This window comes from Pleurodeles waltl, chromosome 4_1, assembly GCF_031143425.1.
Source record: "Pleurodeles waltl isolate 20211129_DDA chromosome 4_1, aPleWal1.hap1.20221129, whole genome shotgun sequence".
In the NCBI taxonomy this organism is placed as follows: domain Eukaryota; kingdom Metazoa; phylum Chordata; class Amphibia; order Caudata; family Salamandridae; genus Pleurodeles; species Pleurodeles waltl.
In genome coordinates this window covers 541,969,886-541,997,510 of record NC_090442.1, presented here as the reverse complement: position 1 = coordinate 541,997,510, position 27,625 = coordinate 541,969,886, and the positions used below count along the sequence as shown (strand labels likewise).

Here is a 27,625-nt window from a genome sequence, read left to right as displayed (position 1 = left end):
TTATCCCCATTCCACTGCTGCGTCCGCCGTCCCCCAAGCCCAGTTCCGAGTCTGAATGTTACTGAAATAATATTGTGTGACATAGTAGTGGAGGGTAATTTTGGCAGAGAGGGGGCGGACGAATACAAACACACACACATGTATACCCTCATTCACACCTATGCATTCACAAAGGTACACTCACACCCATTCACACCACTAGCAACAAATTCATACATGCATGTATGCGGGCACCAAACATTCAAAAACGTAAAACATACCCTGCTCTGGAGAGGAAAGCCTCAGAGGTCCCAGGAGGGTTGGGACTGCTGTTTTCACCCATTGCCTGACCCGAGGTCAGCCAATGAGGCAAAGCAGTAGGCCCTCACTTTCGCAGAATGGGATGGGGTCAGTGAGACTTGCTGACCCCACCCCATTCTGGGACTATGTGTCACCGATTGACACTCTGCACTGGACACCACAAGGCTTAAAACTGAAGCACCCAGGTCCAACGCAATCAGTGACACTCCCCTTGTGCCTTGGGGCACTTTTGCCAGGCTGATGAAGTCATGCCCACAGGGGGTGTGAAATCCTCAGACTTGCAAAGTTCAGCTCAGGCAGTCAGGCACCTGCGTATTTTGCGCATGTCTAGCTCCTGGCTGCGTGACCTGAACAAGAAGAGTGTCTATCAGGCTGACTTTTGCTCAGCCTTACAGACACTCCTCTTCTCCTAAAAAATGGGGAGAAGGGTGGCACCTTCGTCCGTGTGGACCAGCCACAGCTGGTGTAATCCCACAACCCACAGATCCAGAGACATTGGGTTTGTGTCAGGGGCTGTGGATTCCAAGTCATTGCAGCCTGCCCTCTCTCTACAAAAAAATCCCCAAATAACTACTTTTAGTGATTGAGTCAGAAAACTTTCCACCTAATTGCTTGGAAGTGCCACCTGGTTGCTCAGCAATACTACCCCTCACTACCTCGTCCTCTGTTCTTTTACCCCTAGCAATGATTACCTACTCCTACCCAATACCATCCCATCAGGAGGGGCGACAAAGGGAGGGCAAAGGCACAGAGATGGGTCTAACTCCATTCCCTTCATGTACCACTTCTATCCCCCCTCCCTGCAAGCATGCTTTACTCTTTCATTGCCTCTGATTGACCCATGTCTCCCTACTCAGTCCCAGTAATACCCACTTTCCCTCCAGGCACTCCTTGTTCCAGACCACCCTACTGTACCCGGCGCCCCTTTCTGGCTGCATGCATGCATCCACCACTGCCCCCCATTACTCCGGGCCTCTTACATAGATGCTGCCCGTCCTGTCGGTAAAGTCCCTGGTCCTGTGGTTTCACATTAAATTAGATTTAGTTAAATGACCCGAGGGCAGGGGGTTGAAATTAAGCAGATACTTCCTGGGAAGTTAGTGGAGAGGTGCTCGGTAGTTGAGTTGCATCGGTGAATGATAAATTAAAAGAAGCAGGTTGGAGTGCTTCAGTGAGTAAAGAGGGGACATGCTGTTTGTGTAATGCATCGTAGACGGTGGGTGGAGTTTGCAGGATGCAGCGAGGGTTCCACGGTTGTCTGTCTGCTGCTGAAGTGGTTGTCCGCAGCAATGTCAGCCAAGAACCAAGATGAAAGCCAAGTGCACCGTTCTAGACATACAGCAGTCTTCAACTTACCTTGCCCCCAGCACTGCATGTGGTTGAGGACATCGCCAGGTCACCCGCCGATTGTCCCCAATCCTGGGTGCCTGTGGATGACAGCAAGTAGCCATGCCGGAAGAGGCTCTTGTGTGGTTAACAAGGGTAAAGTCGGTGCAGGCTCAAATGCTGGATATCCCTCTCGTACTGCTACGCTTGCATGGGCTTTGGTGCCCCCCTACTCCTGACGGGAGATGCTGTTGTTCCTGAGGCGCATCTCTTTCCAATCCACCTCCACTCTGGTCTCTTTACCCTATATAAGAGGAGTCAGACAAGTCTATGTGCTACGATGTGGATGGGATAGGATTGTATTGTAATCGTATTTATATAGCGCTTACTACCCCTGACGAGGCCTCGAAGCGCTTTTCGGTGAGTAGCACGCTACTCTGGAACCCAACAAGAATTAGTGATGGATTAGTATCGGGAAATAATGAGTACAGATTTAGTATTATTATGAGTTAATTTGAGCCGCGGATATGAGAGTTTGTTAGTTAGATTGAATGGAGGGGTGGAGGAGGAAGGAAATCCAGAAGTGTTAATTGGGAGTATATCCTTAATTTACTCAACCCAAAGGCTTGGGATGAGTAAAGGGGGATGGAGGAGGGAGGAGTATGTGGAAGGGTTAGGGAGAGCATAGTAGCAGGGTGAGATAAATGCAGGAGAATTTAGTAGGGTTGTGTGGGAGGTCACAGTAGTAGAGTGAGGTTTGGTGAGTTAGATGTGGAAGCGGAGGGAAGAGCTTAGGCAGAGTTATTTAGGTGATGAAAGTAGTAGAAAGGATTTGGGATGAGTCGGAGTGAGAATGGAGGATAGTTTGATAGAGACATGACATATGATGAGGGGTAGATAAGTGTGATAAGATGAGAGCAGGAATTCATAGATATCTAGTATAACAACCCACCCAGGAGCCATGCAATGACCTACGAACAATGTTCCCTCTAATTTTTTTCCACTGTGTGCGGCAGTGTGCGGTCTCTGTGCGCTGCAGCCAAGGATACATGCGCCAAGAAATTGACCATTCACGCGCACCCAGAGCATAACTAGCCAAGATCTTTGGCATTAGCCTCTCCAAACCACTAAAGCAAAAAAGGGATATCATTGCTCCATGCAATAGGGCATCAAGGCAGTTTTGTGACCTGGTTGTACACCCCAAGGACATGACCTGTTAGGGGAGCACGTATATTGCTCTAAAAGGCTTATTTAGGCTTAGAAAGTGATAACGCATATAAACTACCACAAAGTATAGGAATGGTGGAACATTTGATAACAGCACAACGTGCGCGCTTGCCAAAGGGGCCTGCGCGATGGGGGAAGGAAAGGTGCGCGCGCGCTCGCGCCTTACAGGGAACATTGCCTACGAACATGCCAAGCACAGAAACAACATATACACATATATATATATACACATACACACACACACACAAACACACATGAATACACACACATATGCACATACAATACATAATTAGAACCATGGGTAAAATATACTTAGTCAAACAGGTTTAAAGAGTGTGTGTGTATTTTATTGTTATGACATAGTAGCGATACATATTTTTTAAATAACTATACATAACTAGAAATATACACATAATCTGAAAAGAATATTTATCAACATAGGCAAATGCAGCCCATAGTTGTTTTGAATATGGTGGTTATGAAGGAAAGAGCCACCCCTTGAGTAGTTTTCTGAAGACAAGAAAGTTATCTGTGGCTCTTACAGTTGGGGGTAATGAATTCCATAGTTTGGCTGCTTGAACGGAGAAGGATGTACCACCTATCGTCTTTTTCTTGTATGGTGGTGTTCTAAGGCGGGGTGAGAATATTGGCCAGCTGAGGTTGTTTCTATTGTCTGTTTTGCTTTGGTTAAATGGATTCGGAGGCATACTGTTACTATCTGTAAATGTGAGTTCCAGCCGAGTATTGGTAGGGAAGCATACTTGTTTGTATTCTCAGTACTGGACTACTGCACTGTTTATTGGAATCTCGCTGCTGTCTTTTCTGAATGCCATTAAGGACCAATTTTAAACAAGCATTTGCAATGCAGTAGGTCTCGTGTTTGCTCGAGTTAGAGCTATGAGCGTTGTAAATTTCTAACTAACTTTCTTGCCACACAGACTGAAAATAAAAAGTAACACTGTTGACATAAGGGAGCCGATTCAAAGCGCCGCCGTGAGCGCGAAGGCTAGAGACAAAAGGAAAAGAAGCTCACTCGCAGTCAAACGCATGGGCAAGCGGGCAGTTCTACATGTGACAGGGTCGATGGCCAAGGCGGTCGGTAACAAAACCGCCCTAAGGAGGGACAAACAAGCACTTACCAACGAAAACAAAGGATTTTTGAAAGGCAAGCGCCTGAACGAGTGATAGTGATGGGAGTGGTTACAAGCCCACACACGTACCAACACGTCAGAAAAGCAGCGCTTGTGCGCTGCTATGCTCAACCTAAAAAGAAAAAAGTCGGTGTAGGTTTGGCTGCATGTTCTTAACGGCCACTCAGCAGGCCATCACTTAGAGGTTAGTGGTGTGCCCGTAGATGTATGAAGGCATATGTGCACCTAGATATATGTCCTTTATTCCGTGTGCATATGTACGTGCAAGTCTGATGGTAGGTGTGACTGGAAGCTTCACACACGCATCACCACACATCACCACACGGTAGTGCCCTTCTAAACGAATCCCCTCGAGGCAAGACAATTTCTATTATACATGTCTTGTGCTCCTAGTTCCCCAAATCCTTTAGGTCTTCTACCCATTGGGTGGTCTCGTGCTCCGTAGTCAGAGTTGCCATAGTCTCACCAAAACCGGGCTTCTACGTATTTGTCTGATGCAAGCTTAGTACTTTGCCTTAGAGAACTGAAAATGTGATCGAAGTCTTTTTAAAGTAATTAAAAGGTTGTAATACGCTGTAAAATTTTATTTTGCTTAATATTTATGGATACAAGGTCTGTGTTAGTCCTTGTTCCTTTCGCCGCTTTTTCCGCCTCACTGAAATGTGTGACTATTGTGTGCCTCTGCAAAAGAACGGATGACCACAAAGAAAATATCCCACTAAGTGTACTTAATATAAAAGTATATATGTCGATTGGACTCGCCTCCAGCCCACCTCGTGTCACTTGTGTGACTTTGTCCTCAATGCCATTTATACTACAGAACTATTATAAATATATTTAAAGTGAGGGTGTTTTGCTTATCCCCAGACCCTTGTAAATATCTGTAAATATCATTACACAGTATGGACACAAGAGGGCAGATTAATAATAAGAAATAAAACCCCCAGACTCCGTCAGTCCTTATACGTTTGCTACTTCCTCGTTGCTATCCACACCATCCGTGCGAATGGGGCTAACACCGGTAGCGTGAGTGCGGAGGGAGTGAGGGGTGACACTGCCAGTTTAATGTTCAGGTGGGAGCACCGCGTTGTTGTTTGTATGTGTTTGAGGTCTGTCCTACAGGCAGATGTTGTCGTCTCACCGCCACCGCGTGATATAAACTAATGCTTACAAATGCACATATATGACGTGTTGGATCAGCCCGTTATTCATAGGTCTGTACAACTGTAATTCACGTTGTGCTTCCTCCCTCCACAGCTTTGGGCAGAGGTCAGACCACTTAAGGAAGGGAAACCTTGCACTGTAACCGCTTTCTTCTGATCGCGTGTGTACATCTTTAAGTGCACTTCAGTTGCAGGGCTGGTGGGACTATACTTCAGTACTTTTTAGCCTATCAGCGCTGCTTTCTTTCCCTCCTTTAATCCTTCTAAAAATACCTTCCTTGTGTGTTTACATTTTTCAGGCTACACTAATGCAAAATCAATAGTACATTTCGTCGGCCCAAAAACATTTTCCTGTTCATTAAAACTTAAATGGGTTTCTGTTACAAGTGTGTCTGCCTGCTACTAAGTAACCATATTGTTCAATCACAATTATATGTAATGGTTATTTTTTTAATGTACACATTTTTTATATTTTTACTGCAGTCACGCTGCTGACACGTTTACATGGCAGCAGGTTTTCTTCTATTTTCACATGTGACGTTGTTGCAATAAAAAGCAAAATAATAAAATAATCATCCTCCAAGCTTGCTAAAGCCAGATCTATTGGCTTTGTCAGTGCTTGCAAAATCATGGAAGTATGAAATGAAACAGAAGAGTTTTATGTAAAGCACACATTCTGAGCTCACGTCATAGGTGATATGGGATCAGCTGTCCAAGAGGGCCACGACCTGGGCCAGAGTCAGGCATCTGGCTCGGGCCTGGCGTGATCTTTAGGCGGCACCTCTGTTTTACTTAGCCTAATATTACATGAGTCAAACAACTAGGGACAGATGCATTATGTGGAATTCAGGACTATTTTCCAATATTTTTTTTAGGGCTACTGTGGCCATAGCATGAGTCATGCAGCGTGAAGAGCACAACTAAACGGCAATAAGCCAGAGGTCGGAGGTCTTTCCCGACTGCAGATGAAGTTTGCGCCACCAACTGTGTTCCTTTTAAAAGAACAATTGGGAAAATATAATTTCTCTCATGGTAACGTCACTGGCAAGGGACCGTGAATACGCTGGTCGCCACATGAAAGTCCCTTAAAGGACTTTAATGGCTCCTGGAGCCATACATCAAAGGACATTCATAAGCGGAGGCTGCTTTCAGGCTGGGTTAAGTTAAAAAATAACATTGGCTTTACCAGTGTCTTTTAGCAGTATTGTACCACAGCGTGGCCTTAAGGCGGGCGGGGTGGCAACACAGACAAGAGGAAGCCTGGTCGAGAGACAAGGGGGACGCCGGACAACCGCGGCAGTGGACAACGACGAGAAAAAAATGCTCTTTGCCAGTGTTGGCCGCGTCATAGCTTTTCCTTTTGGCGGAAGTGGAACAACACAGACAACGGGAGGGCGGGGTGAGAGGAAATAAGCAACATAGACGAGGAAGGTGGGGGAAAGGAGAGAATAAGCACAAGCAACGGGAGGAGAGGATAAGCACCACAGGTAGAAGAGGGTCGAGGTGTAAGGAAATAAGCAAGACGGATAGCAGGAAGGTGAGAGCACGGAAAAACAAGCATTTGAAATGCCACAGGTCTCGCATAATTCGAACAAGTTAATTGTCATCTTTTGACAAAGCCGACGAGCAAAAACAAAAGAAAACATGAGAATAAACGGAGAAAATGCGGCTTGGCAAAATAAAGTTAGCTTTAACAAATAAAACTTCGCACTTTTGTCCCTGCTGGGCGTGTTTTTGCCAGTCACAAGCCTTTTGTTTTCGGGGCACTTAATGTTAAAAAAACAACCAATAGTACCTCGATCAGTCTGGAGCAGCGGACGGGCACTAATTAAGTTGCACTAAATAGTGCTTGATCCATGCTCCACATAGAGAAATAGAAGTAATTCCAGGCGTCTTTTACGAATTACGAGGCTGTAAAGAAAAGTGCCACTCAAACCAACAAATGGTGAGCGACAGGTGAGCTCCAAGCCATGTACTGAATACAGTAGAGTCTCGCAAGCGAGACACATGCACTAGTTCATGCACTCGCAGGCTCAACCCTAAAAAGAAGCAAAATAGTATCTGAATCACAGCGGCAGCAATGGAAGGCCCCTAATCAAGATGAAGCAATCCGTATGTGGTCCATGTGCCTCACGAAAGAGGAAGTGAACCCAGGGTGCGCTGGTTAATTGCAAGGTAGCAAATAAGAGTGACCGTGAAGCTAACGAATGGTAAGCAACAGGCAGGCTCCAAGCCTCTTTTAGAACACCATGTCTCACGCAAGAGCGCATACACTGTCACAGGCGACACCTAAAGATGACGCCACTTCTAAAATATAATTTAGCAGACGATAACAGTCTGGCTGCTGTAGCTGCAACACATGAGGGTCACACAATATATGTCTCCACCTTTAAAAGAAGTATTGGCACAGGTCTCACTTACAGTCACGGCTCGCCTCGCTCAAAAGGATTTGGCGGCTGCAGGGCACGGGGGAGGGTAGGAGGTAAGGGGAGATCCAAAATGTAATAAAATTAAATTTAAAAAAATGAACACTTACCTTTTCAACGCCGTCCTGTGGTGCGTTCCTCTTCCCTGCTGGCTGCATGCAGACACAGGCTCCCAGCCTACCCTGTGGCCAGTCCTGACACTGCTCAAAGCAGCATCAGGATTGGCTGGGAGCTCCCAGCCAGGGTGTTCCCAGGGAGACTGGGAGCCTGTGCAGGCTCTCTCCAGCTCCGCAACTGTGTTGCCGGGATGGAGAGAGGATATCATGCATGTGTGTTTGGTCGGCCCGAGACAGCCAGCCAAACATACATGCGCAGTGAGGGGGAGTGCTGACCACTCCCTCCTCACTGTTCCTCATCCCAGATGCCCGCCCCTTTCACAACCAGGGGACAATAAACATTGTTTATTATCCCCTAGTTGTGAAAGTTTTTCAGCTTCTGCTGTGGGGGGGGGGGGTTGACACTCTCCTCCACCCTAATGGAGGAGCCACCTCTGACTTATTTAAGATCTGTTGGCTTTGTCAATGTTATTGTAGCCGTGTTGTACAGCAGCACGGTTAAAAGTAAATAAGTGGAAAGTAATTAAGGCTTTCCTATGAAGTTGATAACCACACAATGGTTATCTACATCATATGAATGAGTTCATAAGTAAATGCATTTTTTACCCGGCATCTCTTACACAACATTCAGTATTTCATCCAGGCATAATGTAGAGTCATGGTATTTTGTACATATGAGTATTATTTCAGTAAGAAACCCTAATACTTGTTTTTCAGTTTGAGTCGAGTGAGGGGAACACCAAGAACTTGCGGCATGTAGCCCCCAAAAGAGAACATAATGTTAAGTGAAGGTCTTTGCCAAATGTATAGGCAGCAACAAAGGTTTGTGGAGAAAAAGAAAACCTGTCAGTATGTTCTGCAGGCTACCAAGGTAAGAATAGTGAATGTTGTTACATAATGAAATGAGCAGCCTTGGAAGGATGAAAGACTGACTTAATCCATCTGCGATGTTTACATTGCCCACACGACCTTCTCTGTATCAGGGCCAAAACCATCCTATCTAAATTTTCTGCCCAATGCAATGCTCCTATAATGAGTATCATGGCCACAGAGTAGAGAAATACTGTGATGAGCTCAAGAGCTCCATTAGCAGAGATTGCCTCCAGGGGGGGGGTGTGCGCTTGACTTGCCAAAATTACTTTTATCCGAGCAGCCTTCTAATAGTGTGAATAACTTAAAGAGAGGAAAGGACATGAATTGTGGAAAGATGCTCTTGCTGGGGAACTATATTCAGATAAGCATATCACAGGAACATAGGAACATGGTGAAAGCTCAGACAATATTTCAGACCTTGATCTGCAAAAGGCAAACGTGAAATAGCATCCACTTTTAAGCCATAACAGCAGACAACGACGCATTTATGGTGCTACATCTTTCATAGATTAGTATCCCTGAATTCCTTACACTAGAAAACAATGCACGTGGAATCTTTTATTCTAAGTCAGTACATCTCAGAAGAAGCATTGGCTAAGCAGGGCTGCTGTGTAACATGGCTAAAACTAACTGAAAAAAGTGCAATGGCGCATCAGTGCTTTTTATTTTTTATTCTTGTGGTGGGGGATAAAACAACATGAATAACAGGTTGGGGAGATAAAGCAACACGGACAGCTGGGCTGGGAGGAGATAAAGAAACACAAGCAACCAGTGGGTGGGGAGGGTAAAGCAACATGAGATAAGGAAATCGTACCTGAATCACAGCTCTTGTAGTGGAAGGATAGACACTAATCAAACTAAATCCGTAGTTGGCCGATACTGCAAACGAAAGAGCAGTAAGTGACATCGGCAAGAGCTGGTAAATAAGCGAGCTGCAAATACGAGTGACAGTAAAGCCAGCGAGTAGTAAGCAATGGGCGGATTCCAGGCCCTTTATTATAAGCAATTCCCCTCGAGCCGGCAAGACCTAACTTGTGCAGGAGCAGCTCTGGGAACATGAAGAACGGGATAGGCTGAACCTCCAGCTCTGGTGCAGTTCCAGTGCATAATGAGCAGCACGGGTTCAGACAGCTGTGCCAAAGTCAGGTGGCAGAGGTATTGAGAAAGCCGTCCACTGGGCACCATCCATATATAATATGCTTGAGTGAAGCCACATTGGCATAACATCCCTCATTTCAGGCTGTCCAGAAATGCGGAACAAAAGGTGGTTTAAAATTATAATATGTTTTCTTCTTCTCCAGGCTGAGAGCAAACACAAGTATAAAAAACAGAAAACCTAGAGACAGACACCAGAACAAGGTCTGTGACTATAAAATAAAATACAAAAGTTAAGTGAAAAAGGCAAAAAAAAGAATGAGGATTAAGAAAATGTTTTTATGAGACAGTGTATGGAACTATTTAATAGGTGGTGTCAGTTCCTGCAAATTTAAGAAGCATGGGCAGAGCAAACCGGTCTGGGTTTAATGTGCTCATGCAGACACTGTTACCACATTAGAGCAATACACACAGAAGGGAGCAGAGGAGCAGACAGAGAGGGCTCTAGTTATAAAGTAGTCCCTCATGCAGTGCAATGCAAGCCCTTGTGTGAAGGCAGAAGGGTGCACCCAGACAGCCAAAAGCGTTAGGTGAGAGACAAATAGTCCACTGGGCCAAGCCGAGACCTGATTGACAAACTTCTAAGCCAGTAGCTGAAAAAATGTTGCTCACACAAAGCCAGTGGTTGAAAGGGCCAGACCGAAAGCCTACTTAATTCATTAGGAGCAATAGGCTTGTTTGTTGGCTGCACCGTCTTGCCCCAGACCTAAAAAAGGAAGTAGCTCGAACAGGAGAAAAAATCTGACATCCCTGCTAACTTTCGTACAATCCATTACTTAATTTTCCTTTTATAGAGCTACTCCCTGCTAGGGGTGCAACACGCCACAGAGTAGTTACAAAATGAAACACACATCTTGTTACAAGACCCACACTGGTTGCTTATTTTCCTCTGAGGTGCCCATTTTCATTTATGGTAACAAGGTGGAAATTGCCACCACATCCCAGTTTGGTACGACCACTGAATCACTGACAAAATTGTCCTAGTGGAAGACTCTTGTGGCACTGAGCCTACGTCCATCCTACAACGTCAAACTTTTTGGACAGTGCTCCGTTGCTCTATAGCCATATTAGCACTTTATAAATCCCATATTTATGTGCATCCAACCTCCTCATGTGCCAGTGGAACACTTAAGAGACCATACTTGGGAGATTCTGCAAGATAGGGGTGGGATATCCTGTTTTCAACTAACTCTGGTTTGCATCCCTGTACTGGAGCAGAAAAGCTTCCAGTGGCTCTTAATTTTAAAGGGCGAACTTTGCCTTGAGGGCTTAAGTAAAGTGACTTAAGCAAAGTTGGATGAATAACATGAAACAAACGGAATGCCCACAAAAACAAATCCCTCACTCTAGCATACAAAACCAACAACGAATAACCAACAGACTGGGATTAAGAATATAAATGACAAAGGCATCTACTCTCAACTATCACCTTGCAAAATCCTTAGGTGTCTTAATTGTCTCTCAACTCCCACCCTAAAGACAACTGGAAAAAGTGCAAACTACCACGTTAGACTTTTAAGAAACATCAAATAATTTGGTCCAAAATCAGACCTCAACATCTGGTTGCAAACCCTGGTTATCTCCAGAATAGAATTTAGCAACTCATCGGTCCACCCACACCCAAAATTACACCTCTGACAGACGTACTGCACCCTGCTGTCCAACTCCTTGCTGGAAAAATACAATTCATCTGGATCATACTATTCTTTCCTCACTCGACTGACTATCCCTGGAGGCTTGAAGCACTTACAGTACCACTCACATCACATACAGGCCCTTCACTTTGATACTTCATCATATGTCACCTTAACACTTACTCTGGCTGGTGGGCCTAAAAACCTAAGCTGCAAGACTTCTCTGCACCTAAGTCTACCATAATTAAATAAATCCTCCACACTGAAGCATGCCTTCTCAGGGAATGCCCCTGAAATTTGGAACTTACTTCCCACCAGCCAAAGGAATGCTCCAGCCTTCGTTGAATTTATATGGGATCTAAAACAACTCATGCAGGACTCTAGTTACTACTCAGACACACAACTTCTTTAAACTCCACCCACGTAAAACTCTGAGAGAGAGTCACGTGTACGTGCATCAACTAAACCTGCATTCTAATTATCATATCCCTCAAGCCTCCCACTAAGCTATGTTCCTGTTTTTAAGCTACTACCTATCCTACTTAATGCCCTGTATGCACATCTGGTTATCTTTGTTTGCTGATATGGTTTTGCCTACTATGTGATACAATTATCTCTACTTTACGCACATACTTGAATCGCTTGCATGTTGTAAAGCGTTCTGACATCTTAAATTAGCTTGAAAAGTGCTACACTAGAAACCACAAATAAATATGCTAACGCTCCAACAAAGCTTAACCCTTGAGTGAAGAACAAAAGAACCAGTTGTATCTTCTGTGTAGGAAATTGGCTCTGTATGTACTATTTCAAAGTAAGAAATAGCATGCACAGAGTCCAAGCGTTCCCCTTAGAGGTAAGATAGTGGCAAAAAGAGATAATTTGAATGCTCCATTTTGTGGTAGTGTGGTCGAGCAGTAGGCTTATCAGAGGGTAGTGTTAAGCATTTGTTGTACACACACAGGCAATAAATGAGGAACACACACTCCAAGACAATTCCAGGCCAATAGGTTTTTGTATAGAAAAATATATTTTCTTAGTTTATTTTAAGAACCACAGGTTCAAGATTTACAATCAATACTTCAAATGAAAGGTACTTCACTTAGGTATCATAGGAACTTTGAATCAGCAAAATAGCATGTACCGTTTTTGTAAAAATGACAATAAGCTATTTTAAAACTAGACAAGGTGCAATTTTCAACAGTTCCTGGGGGAGGTAAGTATTTGTTAGTTTTGCAGGTAAGTAAACCACCTACAGGGTTCAAAGTTGGGTCCAAGGTAGCCCACCGTTGGGGGTTCAGGGCAACCCCAAAGGTACCACACCAGCAGCTCAGGGCCGGTCAGGTGCAGAGGTCAAAGTGGTGCCCAAAACACATAGGCTTCAATGGAGAAGGGGGTGCCCCGGTTCCAGTCTGCCAGCAGGTAGGTACCCGCGTCTTCGGAGGGTAGACCAGGGGGGTTTTGTAGGGCACCGGGGGGGGACACAAGTTAGCACAAAAAGTACACCCTCAGCGGCACAGGGGCGGCCGGGTGCAGAGTGCAAACAGGCGTCGGGTTTGCAATGGAGTTCAATGGGAGACCCAGGGGTCTCTTCAGCGAAGCAGGCGGGCAAGGGAGAGGGCCACCTGGGGGTCGCTTCTGCACTGGAGGTCGGATCCTTCAGGTCCAGGGGCTGCGGATGCAGTGTCTTTACCAGGCGTCGGGTTCTTAGAAGCAGGCAGTCGCGGTCAGGGGGAGCCTCTCGATTCCCTCTGCAGGCGTCGCTGGGGGGGGCTCAGGTGGGTCAACTCTGGCTACTCACAGGGTCGCAGTCGCCGGGGAGTCCTCCCTGTAGTGTTGTTTCTCCGCAGGTGGAGCCGGGGGCGTCGGGTGCAGAGTGGAAAGTCTCACGCTTCCAGCGGGAAACGTGCAGTACTTTAAAAGTTGTTTCTTTGTTGCAAAGTTGTATCTTCTTTGGAGTAGAGCCGCTGTCCTCGGGAGTTCTTGGTCCTTTTAGATGCAGGGTAGTTCTCTGAGGCTTCAGAGGTCACTGGACCCTGGGGGACGCGTTGCTGTTGTAGTTTTTCTTGAAGTGGGGAGACAAGCCGGTAGGGCTGGGGCCAAAGCAGTTGGTGTCTCCGTCTTCTCTGCAGGGCTTTCAGGTCAGCAGTCCTTCTTCGTCTTCAGGTTGCAGGAATCTCACTTGCTTGGTTCTGGGGGCCCCTAAATACTCAATTTAGGGGTGTGTTTAGGTCTGGGAGGTTAGTAGCCAATGGCTACTAGCCCTGAGGGTGGCTGCACCCTCTTTGTGCCTCCTCCCTGAAGGGAGGGGGGCACATCCCTAATCCTATTGGGGGAATCCTCCATCTACAAGATGGAGGATTTCTAAAAGTCAGAGTCACCTCAGCTCAGGACACCTTAGGGGTTGTCCTGACTGGCCAGTGACTCCTCCTTGTTTTTCTCATTATCTCCTCTGGCCTTGCCGCCAAAACTGGGGCCGTGGCCGGAGGGGGCGGGCATCTCCACTAGCTGGAGTGCCCTGTGGCACTGTAACAAAGGGGGTGAGCCTTTGAGGCTCACCACCAGTGTTACAGTTCCTGCAGGGGGAGGTGAGAAGCACCTCCACCCAGTACAGGCTTTGTTACTAGCCACAGAGTGACAAAGGCACTCTCCCCATGTGGCCAGCAACATGTCTGGTGTGTGGCAGGCTGGTAAAACTAGTCAGCCCACACTGGAAGTCGGGTATGTTTTCAGGGGGCATCTCTAAGATGCCCTCTGGGGTGTATTTCACAATAGAATGTACACTGGCATCAGTGTGCATTTATTGTGCTGAGAAGTTTGATACCAAACTTCCTAGTTTTCAGTGTAGCCATTAGGGTGCTGTGGAGTTCGTGTATGACAGACTCCCAGACCATATACTCTTATGGCTACCCTGCACTTAGTGTCTAAGGATTTGCTTAGACACTGTGGGGGCATAGTGCTCATGCACCTATGCCCTCACCTATGATATAGTGCACCCTGCCTTGGGGCTGTAAGGCCTGCTCGAGGGGTGACTTATCTATGCCATAGGCAGTGTGAGGTTAGCATGGCACCCTGAGGGGAGTGCCATGTCGACTTAGTCATTTTCTCCCCACCAGCACACACAAGCTGGCAAGCAGTGTGTCTGTGCTGAGTGAGGGGTCCCCAGGGTGGCATAAGACATGCTGCATCCCTTAGAGACCTTCCCTGGCATCAGGGCCCTTGGTACCAGGGGTACCAGTTACAAGGGACTTACCTGGATGCCAGGGTGTGCCAATTGTGGAAACAAAGGTACAGTTTTAGGGAAAGAACACTGGTGCTGGGGCCTGGTTATCAGGCCTCAGCACACTTTCAAATCATAACTTGGCATCAGCACAGGCAAAAAGTCAGGGGGTAGCCATGCCAAGGAGGCATTTCCTTACATTCTGTTCCTGGGAAACCGGTCTAGTGACACTTTATGAGCAGCCCCATTTGCATGGTTGTATGACGGAATCACACGTGCCTTTACAATGCTGTTATTAAAACGCAAGCGTCTTTACCAACCATATGCCTTTACCACGAAACATTAGTTGTAAAGACATGGTTGCTAAAAGCATATGCTTGGTAAGGTGTAATTCTTAAGTATAATATATGTGTCGCAAACCCCCCTACTTTAGCAGCTACAGCAGGGGTGGGGTTCTTGATGGTCCTCCTTTGTCTGCAACTTGGGGGATAAATGCTCAAAATTAACATGAAAGGGTCGGTGGGTGGTAGAGTGTGTGAGTGCAAATGTGGACGAATGGGTATGTGAGTGAATAGATGGATGAGCGTGTGAGTGAAAGGGTGGAAGGATGAATCAGTGAAAGTGTGGATGGATGATGGATGGATAATTGGATGGATGAGTGAAAAGATAGGTGATGGATGAATGAAAGGGTGAGTGGATGGGTGGATGGCCTGAGGTATGGATGGATGACTGAAAAGAATGAAAGGATGAGTGAAAAGACGGATGGATGAGTGAAAAGGTGGATGGATTAGTTAAAGGGAGAGTTATGGATGGATGAGTGAAAGGATGGAAGTAAGGATGGATGAGTAAAAGAATGGATGGATGATTGAAAGGAAGGGTGAATGGATGATGAAAGGGTAGATGGATGATGAAAGGGTGAATGAATGGATGAGTGAAAAGGTGGATGCATGAGTGAAAGGATGGATGAATGGATAATGGAAGAGTGGATGGGTAAGCGAAAGGACGGATGGCTGAGTAAAAGGGTGGATGGAAATGGATGGAGTAAAAGGATGGATGGGTGAGCAGATGGATGGGTGAGTAAAGGCTGGATGGATGAGTGAAAGAATGGTTTTGATATATAGATTTGGATATGGATGGGCAGATGGATGGACGGAAGGACAGAATGGCGAAAGAGTGAAATATGGATGATAGAATTAATGGATGACAGAATATAAATGTGAAATGGATACCAGCGGGTGCATGGAGGGATGAATGGATAGATGCTTGGATGGAAGAGACCAGAGCTGTTCTGGGGAGGGGCGCAATGATTTGCTTTGCTTGCTTGGTTGCCATAAGAGCTTTCATTCAATGTAGGGGCGGGGGGCGGGGGGGCGGGGGTGTGTGTGTGTGTGTGTGTGTGTGTGTGTGTGTGTGTGTGTGTGTGTGTGTGTGTGTACACACACACAATCTCATCTTGCCACCCAAAAACCCATACCACCCTAATCCCTAAGAATATCCTTGCCACCCAAAACCCACCCTATGCCCTAAAAATGCCCTTACCACCCAAAACCCCATAACCACCCAAGACCCTAAAAACCGTTACCACCAAAAAAACCATACCCACCCTAAATCATAAAATTGCCCATACCACCCTAAAACCATACCCACCCTAAAAATCCCTTACCACCCAAAACCCATACCCAACCTAAATCCTAAAAATGCACTTGCCAGCCAAAAACCTATACCCATCCTAAAAAGACCTTTACCACCCAAAAACCCATAACCAACTCAAAAACAGCCTTGCCACCCAAAAACCCATACCCACCCTAAACCTTAAAAACCCCTTACCACCCAAAACCCTATATACCCTCACCCACCCTAAACCCTAAAATCGACCTTTCCATAAAAAACAATATATATATATATATATTTTTTTTTTTTTATCTAGTGGCGGTCACCAATAGGTAGTTTTAGTTGGTACCTATTTTCTATTGAAAACCTGTTTTTTTTTTCTTTTTTTTTTTTTTTTTTACACTTGCCTACATCTTTGGTGTTTGATGAATCTTCAGGAAAATTTCCCAAAAATACGATGCTCACTTCAGCTGTTGTCTGGAAAGTTTCAGGGTGATTCATCAAGTAGGGGCAGAGAAAAAATAAGGGACAGGGGTTCCAAAACGTGTTTTTTCCATGTTCATTTCCATAGGGAATTTGAACAAGGATAGAGGCCAAAACCGCTGTGTGGAATTACACCAAATTCAGCAGAAAGCTAGCTCTTGGTCCCTTTTGTTATTTGGTGTAAATCCATTCAGTAGTTTTTGAAATATTAAAGAAAAAACAAATTTGTATATTAATGGACACAAAGGCTGCGCAAACCCTCCCAATCTCGTGCTGAGATCAGATTGGCTGCAACACTTCACAAGGTAGAATTGGCAGCCATTTTGGGACCTGGTTTCAGCTGTTTTTGGATAAAGATATAGTAATAAAAATTACTTTACCTTAATAAAAAATTGAAGTTCACAAAAAAAAAACAAAGTTTGCAGGGACGTTATATTCATGAAATAGAATTAAAAAAAAAAAATAGAAATGTACTTTAAAAAAAACAAAGGTTACAGGGACGTTACATTTAGGTTTTGAATTTACTCACACACAACCAGAGAAATTCAGCAGTTATAGTTAGTTATTTCAAGTAGCTATAACTCCCACCCTAAGGTAACCATAACTCCTGCCCTTGAAAAGCCCTGCTAATTACCCCAGATATTACATCACTCATGACAACTTCTATAACTTTGTTAAAACTATAAATGAAGCATTAGCAGTCATATTAATGAAGAAAAATCTATGCTTGGCAGGGGGGTGGGGGTTATAGTTACCTTCGGGCGCAAGTTATGGCTACTTGAAATAACTCTAACTATAAGAGCTGAATTTCTCTGGTTTTGTGAGAGTAAATTCAGAACCTAACCATAACGCCCCTGTAACCTTTACCACTCATATAGGCAGACAAATGGCACAGACAACCGCAAGTTTAACTTTGTGCTTTTTACTGTCTTCCTCTCAAGCATGTGAAGGGAAAAACTGGCTGACCTGTTTTGGCTACTGCCTTCAACTGGGCCATTATATACACTTAATCCTTACCTGTACTTTCCTGTAATTATTTTTTTTTATGCATATGCTTTTATCATTCGTGTCCTTACAAAAATAAAAGTTTTACAATGCATATGCCTGTACCGTTCATGAATTTAGAACAAAATTTGTTGTGAAGGCATATTTGTGGTGAAGGCATGCGTGGTAAAGACATATGCGTGGTAAGATTCGTGGTAGTGGTCATGAGTGGTTATGATCTCCTTGTAATGGCTGTTTTCCATCTGTATATGTGTCCTCTAAGCTATACATAAATTTACATTCCTTTTTTTAAATATTTTTTATTGAGTTTTCAATGCAGATCCATACAACATGAATATGTGGTTACATTGGTAGGATTTTGTGCATCTGTTATGTCTTTATTTCCTCACTTGATAACAAAAGAGAGGAAAATACAACAAGGCAAGGAAAAAGAAAAAAGAATAAATATACCATAAGAAAAACAAAAGAAAACCCCATCACACATATAACATAACTTAGGTCTTATTATTGCTTACAGTATATATATTTATCTACCGTGCATAGTTGATGGAGCATACTTTGTGGCACCTGATGGTCCCATCTCAGGGCTCCTGGTTGATTTATACCCTGATAACACTTATTGGTTGTATTGGGAGGAGGGATGCTGAGCTTATGTCTGATTATTAAGTGTGGCGTGTTAGTGTACGTTGTGCGCGTGCTGCTTGTGCGTTCCTCCCTGATTGCTCGCTATGAGTGACACCGACCTTTGATGAGCGGATGTGCGCGCCCACCTCTTCCGCATGGTGTTCTGCGGGTATTATTTAGGTAAGCTGCCGCTGAGTGAGTGCTGGCCGGGTCAACACCCACACAAGGTCTCTATCTGGCTCAAGGCGGCCTCTCATCGTTTTTTGCCTCTAGTCGGGCTGCCAGTGTTTCCCAGGCTTCCTTCCCCGTGTGTTGTTGTCCCCCGTGTGCCAATTTGCTCAGTACCTGGGATCCTGTCCGAGTCCAGCACAGAGTGAGGGAGTGCCAAGATTTCAGGTCGGGTGCCCTGGGCGCTTTTCAGTTCATCGCAATCAGCCTTTTGTACATCACATATGCTAGGTCTACAAACTTATGTAAATACCTATGTTTCTTTTCTCTGGTTCTCAGCCCTAGCAAGCAGGATTTAGGGTCTGCTACAAGTGTCAGACCTGTCAGTTTCGAGACCTCTTCTACCACTCCTCTCCATTCCCTGTATATGTGTGCACACTCCCATACCATATGGTAGAAGTGTGCCTCTGAGGCATCACACCGCGGACAGGCAGACGTCGAGTCAGGGAACATGCGGTAAATCCTGGCTGGAGATAGGTATGTTTGGTGCATGTAATTGAATTGCGTGTAGCGAAACCTGGGGTTTCTGGATACCACCCGGGTGTGATAGAAGGCTTTCAGCCAATCCGCTTGTGATATCGGATCAGTGAGGACTGCGTTCCATCTATCCCTTGTTCTCTCCAAATTAAGCTCAGGGGGTTTATTCAGGGTTTTGTACAAATTTGTCACTACTTTTGTTTGGTCCTCAAATTGCAGCATGTGGTGCAATGTGAGAGAAATCAAGGGTTCCTTATCTCCAGCCGCCCATGTCTTTTTAATTAGATGACATATGGTGTAGTAGGACAGGAAGTGCCCCGGGGTTCACTGCCGTGAAGGCTTGGATGGATTCAAATGACATCAGTTTCCCCTCTTCAAAGCAGTCCCCAACCATTGTTATTCCCGCCTCGGTCCAAGTCTTGAGTGAGTGTGCTCCCACTGCGTTAGCCCAACCCGGGATCAATCCCAATGTGAGGAGCGGCGAGTATGGAAGTGCTTTATAGCCCTTTTGCATATACCTTTGCCAGCACAAGCGCGCCACTACCATTAACGGGTTGCCAGGTTCCCCCCTCGGTATTTTATTAGTTAGCCATGTTATCAAGGGTGTCCCATTTAGCCGTGCCTGAAGCCATATGGACTCCGCCTGTGTTGGCCTGTGCAACCAGTTCAGTATCCACTGTTGCTGTGCAGCAGCATAATAGAGTTCAAAGTTGGGAGCTCCCAGCCCTCCCGCAACAAGCGGGCGCTGCAGTGTGGTGAGTGCAACCCTTATCCTGCCACCGCCCCATATAAGTTGCAGTAGAACTGCGTTCAGATCTCTAAAAAAGCTCCTGGGGACCCAGAGTGGCAGCGCCGCGAAGTAATATAATAACCTAGGCAGCAGCAACATATTTACCACCGCCACTCTGCCCAGGGGCGACAGTGGAAGTTTGGTCTAGAACCGTAGCGATCCCTTCATAGAGGCTAGTGCTCTCCCTAGGTTCCCATCTCTAAGGTCTTCCTTTATGTGGTATATGTGCACCCCCAAGTATTTGAACGTATCAAAACACCATTTCAAGCGTCCAACCGGGGCATTCTCTTTTCTTGCCGGAGACCATCTAGTTAGCGAAAATATACACGATTTATCCCAGTTCACCAACTGCCCCAATAAGTCCCCATACTTGGTTAGGAGTGACATTACTAAGGGTATTGTCTCGTTTCCATTCCGCACATATATTAGGGCATCATCTGCGTACAGTGATATACTGTGGTATAGCCCGCTCCTGGCCACTCCCCATCTCTCTTTCATAGCACGTATTCGGGTAGCCAGCGGTTCCATTGCTATGGCAAATAGCAAGGGGGACAAGGGTTCAGCCCTGTCTAGTGCCTCTTGTGATAAAAAAACTCTCAGATATGACCCCACCCGTTTTTACCCTGGCTTGTGGCTTGGCGTACAATGTCTGTATCCATTGTATATAGTTAAACCCTATTCCCATGCTCTGCATAGTGGCAAACAGGAAATCCCACTCCAGGGTATCAAATGCCTTCTCAATATCTAACAACAGTACCATCTCGTCATGATCCTCCGGGGAAGTGTCCTCCATGACCCCCAACAGCCTACGGATATTTAAGAAAGTGTTACGTTTTGGGATGAAACCATTTTGGTCTTCAAGTATCACAGTATGTATAAGGGGGGCCAACCTGTTGGCAAAGATTTTGCCTAGTATTTTGCAGTCTAGGTTCAGGAGGGATAATGGTCTGTAGGATTTAACGTCGGTGGGGTCGCGCCCTTGTTTAGGGAGGACCACTACCATTGCCTCTCTTAGTGTTGGAGGCAGAATTTTGCTAGACCATGCCTCCTCAAACACTTTCAGCAAGTGCAGCTTCAAGTGTGTCGAGTAAGTGGAGTAGTATTCTATTGGGAGTCCATCTGTTCCTGGAACTTTATTCCTGGGCATCTGCGACACTGCTCTATCTATTTCTTCCAGTGTTAGTGGAGCCTCTAGTGTCTGCCTGTCTGTCCGCGATAATTGCGCCATTGGGGAGTCCTCTATAAAAGACCCCAGCTGTAGGGGTGTGCATGTTGTGCATTTGGTGTATAGGTTTGTGTAGTATTCCCTAAACGCCCCATTAATCTCTTCCTGTGTGGTGGACATTTTGCCTGCGTCTCCCCTTATGATCCCAATGGGGGAGTGCTGCCGATTTTCGCGGAGGAGCCACGCCAGCAGCCTGCCCGACCTGTCACCCTCTCTATGTAAGCGCATTAAGCGGTATTTATGGTTGTGTCGCCGAAGGTGAAAGTCTGCTTCGTTGTATTTTGTTCGTACCTCTTTTAGCGCTGTAAATGGAGTCTCGTTGCTTGCCACCGCTTTTTCCATTTCTCTCAGTTCCTTTTCTAATTTATTTATGTCCGCGTGTAGCGTGCGCCTGACTCCCCAGCTGGTTGAAATACAATGCCCTCTCACTACAACCTTGTGTGCCTCCCATTCTAATGCTCTGGAACTAACATAAATTCACATTCCTTCCAATGGCTCTGATGAGGAATACACAGCTACAGAACATCTGGGAAAGAGGATTTGAAGAAGAAAAGCAAAATGTTGTCAGTCTGTAATTTTTTTTTTTACAAACATGGTCAATAAAATACAACCCCCTCCCCCACACACAAAAACGTAACATGAATTCATACGTCGTGGCAGGTTAAGATATCAAGTTTTGTGGCTCACCATCTGGGGTGCGATCCTCCCGTTGAATAGCACAGAATATGAATGGGTAAGGGATACAACACAAGCAAACACATTCACTTAAATATAAAAAATATCAATCGTCAGCTGAGTTTCTTAAGAGTACCTCTCAATTTCGTTTAGTCTAAAAATTGTGAATGTCCTGATCGACACAGAAGTAGACCCTTCCTGACATTTACGCTGTAGTACCTCCTGAGATTGTCATCTGTAAAGTCTCCCACCATCCTATGCTACTCCCTAAAGCACTTCCTGACTTGCTTGACCCTTTTCTGGCTCTCTAGGACGTCTCGTACTACCATCCTATACTGTTAATGTTAATGTATTTTAAAAAGTGCTCGTACACTTATGGTTTCATGATGCTGAGCTATCATGTGATTATAAGCGGATGGCAGAAAATAAATTTCAAAGTATGTTGCTAGGTCCAAGAACTAGAACCAGACAGCACCTAATCTGTCATGGGCTAGGCGAAAGCTTATTTAACCAGCCATGTCTTGAGCGCCTTTGTAAAGGAAAATAGGTCAGACTTAGAGCACAGGTAAAGAGGAAGATAGTTCCACTCACCAGGAGCAAGACTAGAGAATCAACAACTATCATATTTGAGTGATTTAAATCTCAGTACCTTCTACTTGATGCATTGATGGATTTGAGAGTGATATGGGAACTGGAAAGTGAGGATCTGACAGCTGAATAGTGGGTCAAGGCACTACATAAGCCCAGGAAGGTGGCGACCAGGGCAGGGTTAGGCATTTACAACTGAAGATACTCTGCAGAATATATTAGATGAAGGAATTGATGATGGAGCTTGGGTGCTTTGAGAATCAGGAATACCATTGAGGCTATGGTATGGTGGGCAAATTCATTCATACCGTATGGGATTAACCTAAGATCAACATAGCAGGTACTCCTTGTCCCAGAGTACTTGTTTGCGGCTGAGAAGTGCTGGTACTATCCCTTCCAAATTAAAGAAGTGCAGGTACTGGATACCTTCCTATTTAAAGCAGTGAGTTGGATAGACAAAGTGGTGTGGCACCAGTGGTTAAAGCTGGTGCATTAAGAGAGGATAACTTTTTTTTATTCTTTCACTGTTAACTGAGTGCCTGTAGCATTTGGCCATCTCGCCCACACCAGTTTAGTTATATTTTGGGATATGGCCTACTTGGGAGTAGCATCCTTTTCAAATTCATTTGTGAGGGAAATAGTTTGCTTGAAGTTGCTTTGGTAGTGTGGACAGGCTTTAATGGGAGATATCTATTTTTTTAACTTTGGTTAATCTGTGTTTGGTACGTCCAGGTGCTACAGAGGCAGGATGATGACAAATAAGATGATTACATAGGAGGATAAGCCATCAGGGAGCAGTAGAACCAGCTTGGGAAGTGGAGGTGGGGGCTAAGTGGAGTTTTGGTGGCTGTGAAGCATGGACCAATTTAAGGAGGTGTTTGGGGGTGGGGCGGCAGTGGAGTTTTGGAGGGGGACAAAGATGAAGTATGTCTTTTGGACAGGAGCAGGCCCCCAGGGACAAGTAGGGGTGACAGAGGATGGACTTTGACATTTGAAACTTGTGGTAGTTGTGAGGAGGAATAAGGGTAGCAACTGGAAAGGAACTGTATTAGACTAGCGAGGCTAGGTTAACTTGAAAGACACATGGGCTGATGTTGTTAATACCAAACTTAAAAGTGACGTTTTGTAGATAAAGGAGTGTCAGTCGTGTTTGGTGTTGTGGTGCATGGACAGCAGTAAAGCACTATGTCCTTCTTCCTCCTTTTATGGGATAGGGAGGACATTGGGGAATAGATCATTGCTTTAGCTTGTGGTTGATTACAAAGACGGTACTTGCTACCAAATTTAATTTATATTGTTGCTTTGTTCATTTTAGAGCAGCTTTTCGACCTGGTAAATCTGGAGATCCTATGGAATAATCTAGAAAGGTTAGGAATCCCAAAAGGGAAATCCATGCAGGGAATTGGGCAAGAGTAGAATTGAAAAAAGTTGGTAGTCTGTCAGAAGACTGAAAGAAGAAACTGACTCCACCAAGGTTATGCACTGTTTGCGACACAGTAACCCCTCTGCCAAACTCTAAATCAGGCCCTAAGGTTTCATATGGTGCTGGAATTCTATTCCTAAGTGGTATGCAGAGTAGGGGTGGTGGTATGGAGAGGGAGCATTTGAAACGTATCTTGAATCTACCATTGCCAGCATGGTTCAAGCTATAACATAAGGTTGGAACCTGGGCTTATGTTATTGCATAACCTCTCAGAGAGCAGCCTTGAAATTTTGGAGCAGGCTCTTGGAGTCAGGGGAGGAGAAGGCGGCCTGATACTGCAGAGATGAGATTATAAAAAGTAAATTAAAATGGGTGGTGAATTTGAGAAGAGACATTTTAAACATTAAGAAAGGGTTAAAAAATGGAATAAGTGTCAAGAGAGGGAGATCTTAGGTATATGCTAAGAAATCCAGCATAAAATATGTGGAAGAGGTGTCAAAATCTATGCTATTTCCTGTATCTAGCTTCCCTAGGCAAACCTGAACCGATACAGGAAATAATTAAATTTAGGATTGGTATCAACCTCTTTTTACACTGATCCAGAGATACTCGTCTTTTTAAGAGAGAATGGAGGGTTTCGTAAATCTGGGTTGCAGGTGAAATGGTCAGACTCCATTATTTCTATTGGATTGTTTTTATTTCTGGATGGGAAGACAAAGAAATTGAAAGCCAATTTTGAGAAAATGCGTGGTGTTTAGACGTAACAAAGCTGCGAAATTGTTATTCAACGTGGAGTTTGACGTCGTTTGTGCAATTGAATATTTTATTAACGGTGAAATGTAAAATTTTAGATCAACATGGTGGAATAAGTATAACTGTCCAATTAGAAGGGTACTGGAGGTAAAGAATAGTACATTTAACGGAGTATTTTACATTTCTTTTAAAGTAATGGTATTGCATGGTATTAAGTAATGTATTTCTGTTCAGTGGACTATGGTCTAAGTAAACTTGTGATTGAATTTTCTGGGCTATGTAAGGTCAGATTTTGCACAAAAAAGTGCAGGTGATTTTCACCAGGCTTTACCTATCGAAAATCGTGCGGACAGAACACCCTCCGGGGAATTCAGCGAGAATTGTCGATTTCATAAATAATTCACATCCATAATACAGCCGAATTCCCACGAATGGAATGGAAAAGGCACTCTCGGGTTGCCATGGTAGCAGGCCAGCCTCCCCACCCTTAGACCTCCTGAAGTTCGCCCCCTGCAGCTGCTGTCCGCCTGTTTAGTGGGCCAGGCTTTGTGGTCATTAGCTTCAAGTGGTTGGAGTGATTGGCACCATTATTCTAATGACGCAGCATGTCCAGTGTAGCGCATTAACGATGTAAAACGCGCCATACCTCATATCCAATTTTTGTTGCTTCGCGTTTATAAATACTTATGCAATTGCAATGAGAAACCCAAGGTACACCGCATTTTAACTGAGCATGAGTTCAATAACACTCTCGAAATAGTCTTCTCGTTTACCCACATGAACCCCAATATCACCTATTTGGCCAGCTTCATAAAAGACATGAAAGACAATATAATTTCATCAAACAGCGGGGCTTCCGACATAGATTAAATATTGAAAGAGTGATTATTAAAGAAACGTATGCAGGAAAATATTATAGCGCACTGCTTCTCTCATGGCCATATCTGGTTTATCAGGCGTTTCAAAGCAATACAGCTCCGCCTGCTCATCGCTGCTAAAGAGAAGCAGAAATAGCCTTTCAGGCAGGAGTTTCCCCAAAAGAAAATGTAATCATTACATCTTGCTCCCTGACTATGCCTTGATGTTATTTCAGAGAATTAAAATGGAACTTTGGTCTGGAACTAATGCTGTGTCTTGCTGAAAATGTTAAAATAATTTCAAGTACTCGCTTAAGGGTCAAGGGGGGGGGGTCAGTGCTAAAGTACACAACAAACATAGTTCAAGCAAGGGAATCAATACTCTCAAAATGTAGGTTCTGCAGACTTAATTAGATAAGCACACTAAAACTAAACCGATGTATCTGGCAACAGAGACAAGATTCATTTCTGCTCTGTGTCCCACAAGTGGCAGCAGAGGGGCAAAATAAATGTTCAATGGAAGGGCTCGACACGTATTAATGTGTTTATTTATTTGTAAAGCACTACCTCCACACAGGGGTATCTTGGTGCTGGGGAAGTAAAGCAGCACAAAGAAACAAAAGAAATGAAATTGGAAAATAAAAGGCAGAACATTAGAAACGTTTTGTATTTTTGACTTTTTCCGAAGCTGTAAATGAGAAATTCCCAAATGTGTAGGCAGAGGTAGTTCCACAGAGGAAGTGAAAGAACTCCCTTCAGTGAAGAAGAGGTACTTGCAGGAGCAGCTTAGGGCCAGGTAGAAGTGATATGACCAGGATGTAGAGACAATGCAAGGAGCATATCCGCTTATGCTCTGTGAACAATACAAAGAGCCTCAAATTGGATTCTTCTCTTAGGCAGCCATTAGAGGAACAGGTGTGATTCTGACATGCTGTCAATTTTCCTGAGAACAGCCACCTGGCATACTGCCACATTTGTAGTCTCTGCAGTTTTCCAGTAGTTATTGAGTGTGAGGTAAAGGGCGTTCCTATAGTCTAGCAGTGATATTATGATGGCACTGACTAGAGCACCTGGACTCTTATGACGGAGGAAAGGGAGAAGCTTCCTCAGAGCACGAAGGTTTTTACTCTGTGGCAGTGGTCAAAGGGTTTGGTTTAAAACTGCCACGGCATCCCCCACCAGACGAATTTCAGTCTGAGAAACGAGAACACTCAGGGCCTCACTTGCGAAGCCCTAGCGGCACACTGCGCCACCGGTGTGTCATTCTTTTTTTACACTCTGGTGGCACAGTGTGGCAGCCCCTACTTACAAGGCTACGCAAAGCCACCTTGCGTGGCTTTTCACAGCCTTGCAAGTATGGACCCCTTTCACACGTAATACTGCATGAAAGGGGCATTCCATGGGTGTTGCTTTAGGTGTTCGCACGCAACACCCATGAAACCCAAAGGAATCTGATGCATTCCCAGTCGGGGAATGCGTCAGATTCCTACACAGCGTCAGGGGTGGTGTAAGAATGATGCAAGGGGAGGATAGGTATCTTTATTTCTCCCCGTTTTTTCCTCTTTCTGCAGCACACAGAGAAAAGCACCTCTTGTGATTGTTTTTGTGCAGGAAGGTGCTCCTTTCTGCACAGACAATCATCCCCGCAACACAGACATCTTTGCACCATGGTGCAAGGGTGCCTACATTGGCGCTAGGCAGCAATATGTGTGCCAGCGCATGAGGAGAGGACAGAAATGCACTGTATCTTGTAGTTACGGTGCATTCCTGCCCTTTCCCAGTGGTGCAGGGTGGCACAGCGAGGCATTTGCTGTGCCGCCCTGCGCCATGGGCTTCGTAAATGAGGCTCTTAGTTTTTTCGTAGATAGTGTTGAGTATCAAAGAAAAGTGCTTCTTTGTCACTCAGTGTTAGAAAGGACACCAATATAGTGGATAGGATATCTGGGGCTATAAAGGACCAAGCCACCTTAAAATGGTTCCTAGTTGGGTTTGGTGTGGAATCCAGATAGGAAGCATGACAGATGTTTTAGCAACTTAAAGGTTGGTTTTATAAGGATGTAAATGATTTTTTAAATGGCGCACGTGACTCTGATGAGTATGTTCATCTCTAGACTTGCTCAGCATTTCCAGTATGCAGGCATTTATTGAGTCCCTGATTGAACCATCTGTTCACAGATCTGCCAGTAGATAATACCACTGCTATAAAAGGGGTCAACATGATTGTTTAGAACAACAAGGTGCCCGTTCAGCTGAGCAAGCAATGGTTCAGCAGTCTCAAGAATATTCAGAGCACGAGAA

General features: G+C 44.9%; 1 protein-coding gene across 4 annotated transcripts in view; it reads left to right on the top strand.

The window, feature by feature from the left end:
• ST7 (suppression of tumorigenicity 7) overlaps positions 1-27,625 on the top strand; it is a 557,088-nt gene that overhangs the window by 83,404 nt on the left and 446,059 nt on the right. Inside the window, exon 1 of one of the 4 annotated variants that reach the window (XM_069228918.1) lies at positions 5,059-5,077. The exons of the other annotated variants lie outside the window; for them this stretch is intronic. The gene's annotated coding sequence lies outside the window, so the exon portion shown is untranslated. Of the gene's footprint in view, positions 1-5,058; positions 5,078-27,625 lie in introns of those variants that run through there. 4 annotated transcript variants of the gene reach the window in all.